We start from the raw sequence: 2,619 nt of genomic DNA on the forward strand, positions 1-2,619 counted from the left end.
GATGCAGCTCGACCCGTTGGCTTTCTGCAGTATTCGCTGTGTTTGAACTGATAGAAGACAATGGTAATCTGGGCGGGGCAGGTTGAATTATGAATTGAATAGTAGCTTCCTCAACGAGACTGTGCTCGCGATGGTCGGACCTGTGTCTGTGGCGCAATTGGTCAGCGCGTTCGGCTCGTAAACGGACGGTTCATGGTTCGAGACTGCGCCGGGCCAGCGTGTTTGTTGTTCACGCTCCTGCCGCTTTCTTGACCGCAAAGTTGCGCGTTTTTCATGGTGTCAGGAAAATGTTTCCCAAACGGAAATCTTTTCCACTGAGGAAGCACAAAGGGGTTTCTGAATTGATTGAATATCTAAAGTAAAGGACTGCGGATGCTAACAGTCCGAGACAGAAAGCGAAACTGCTGGAGCAACTCAGTAGGTTTGCCTGTACCTGGATGAGGAAAAAAAAAAGTTCTGAAATGTTGTCTCTGATTCTCTTTCTACAGATGCTGCCTGACCTGCTAAGTTGCTCCTGCAATTTCTGCATTTCTTTTTAACTGAACGTCCATTTCATCTTTCAGACTCGCCATGTGCAGATATTTAACCCTTTCGAAACCTGTGAAATGATTGGATTCAAACAAACTCTGCAATGATTCACTCTTTCTCAGCTCCACAGGCAGAGAGACCTGGGAAATGAAGCTGTCAGTGTGGTTCTGTATTGGTGGGCCGAGTGGTGAATGCGATGGACATGAAATCCATCGCGGTTTCCCCACGCAGGTGTGAACCCTGCCGGCTAAAGTTGAGAAATGTCGTCAAAAGGAAAGGGAGATTGCTCCGCGGCTTTTTTAAAGATGTAAACCAGTGGAGGGGTTGAAATATTTCAATCACATTGGGACTGGTCGGGAATCTGCAACCCACTGCCTGTCAGGGTGGAACAAGCTGATACCCGCAGAGCTGCTTTTGAGGATATGAGCCAAGTGTTTGGAAATGAGACTAGAACAGTGAGGGGCGTGAAGTCGTGGTCAAAATGAAGCAGGCACCTGAGGACAAAAGTGTTTTATTTGCCAGTGAAAGATACTGTTTCACAAAGTTGAGTCGATGGAAGGGAAGCAGTGACGGTGATTATCTTTGGCTGTTTACCTCTACCTCAAAAATTCGGCAGAATTTTAAAGTCACGAGGAAAAGAAGTAAAAGTGACATTAGGAAGAACGTTTTCGTACAGGGAGTGGTTCGGGTCAGTAAGTCCCTGTCTGTCATTGACAAAGAGTAAGATTCAATGGGCACAAAAGGGAATTCGGTGGTCACGTTCAGATGTGCAGATTTACGCTGAGAAGGCGAGAGAATGAAACGAACAGAGACACACGTTTACTTAAATGGAGAACCAGCAGAGCGAAGGTGGGCCGCATGGCCTCCGTCTGCGCTGTGACACATGTTGTGATTCAGTGTGAAATCACAGTTCGACCAACAGAATGTGGGAATTTAGAAATAAGTTTATATTTACACAGCCTCCATACGTCTGCGAAACAGCATATTACACGACAGCAGTGGAGGTCTTTGACGTCAAGCTCGAAGGTGCCTGCCGTGTGCCAGACGAAAACCAGAAGTGTTCTGTGGAAGGTGCGCCGCGTGCGGCAGCAGAGTGGCGCAGCGGGAGCGTGCTGGGCCCATAACCCAGGGGTCGATGGATCGAAACCATCCTCTGCCATTGTTCAATGTCACCTCGAGCTGCTTTCCTTTGGATCGATGCTCTCTTCGACAAGCTGCATTTGCGTCTACTTTCCGAGTGTCCAAATGTAGCATATCGATGCACTCACCAAATCCACTCAATTCAAGTGGCGTGATTTTAGAGGTCTCAGTGGTATTCTGTACTTTGTCTGTTTCCTCTGAACTGAATCGCAAACCCAGTTCTCTGCGATGCCAATCAGCTGGTAAAGTTGAAACACATGCCTTGCGGTTTCGTCCACTCCTTGCAGTAATTCGCCACCCTGGTTCAGACGAGAATGACAAGCATGTCAGAAACCGCATCACGACTCAGTCATTGTTCCCTCCTATTAGGACGGATACCACCGATTGTGAATAACCTCAGAAAGAGAGGCAAGTGAAAGACAGTCGCCTTGGACTCGATGGGCTGAACGGCTTCTTTCTGCGCGAGAATGAAGCTACGTGTTTATGCCGTCCCACTGCCTGTCTCTGGGACAGAGAGGCTGAGGGAGCAAAACTGGTTCATTTTTAACCGTCTCTTCCGTGTTGGACTGCCTGCAGTCCCTCAGCTCAGGGCCGTGGGGATGACTCTCAGTGAGTGAAGGTTTCACTCGGATTCTCTTCATCTGGGACACTTGGGGCTCAGATGTTAACTGCTGCGCGGTCGCAGCAAAGAAAGCGATGCCCACTTTGCAATAGACTTTCCGTAAGATTGCTGCGTGAAGACGATTTCTGAACACCAAGAAGGCTGCACAACAATGTGAATTTACCTGGGCGAAGAGTCCACGGTGTCCATTTCTTTCTGTCCTGCCAAAACAGCATCTTTCTATCTCTCCGATAACAGACCTTTGAAGAAAGTTCACAATCAAAGTTTTTCATGTTCCCCGCATTAAAGTAACTGAGACCTCTCACCCCAAGGGTTTCAGAGAGAGAGAG

General features: G+C 48.1%; 1 non-coding gene across 1 annotated transcript; it reads left to right on the forward strand.

The window, feature by feature from the left end:
* The first annotated feature begins 1,615 nt into the window (after positions 1-1,615).
* Positions 1,616-1,687, forward strand: trnam-cau. Its single transcript has one exon. It is a non-coding gene; the product is annotated as a tRNA-Met (tRNA).
* The last annotated feature ends 932 nt before the right edge of the window (positions 1,688-2,619 follow it).

This window comes from Chiloscyllium plagiosum, unplaced genomic scaffold (genome assembly GCF_004010195.1).
Source record: "Chiloscyllium plagiosum isolate BGI_BamShark_2017 unplaced genomic scaffold, ASM401019v2 scaf_94861, whole genome shotgun sequence".
NCBI lineage: Eukaryota > Metazoa > Chordata > Chondrichthyes > Orectolobiformes > Hemiscylliidae > Chiloscyllium > Chiloscyllium plagiosum.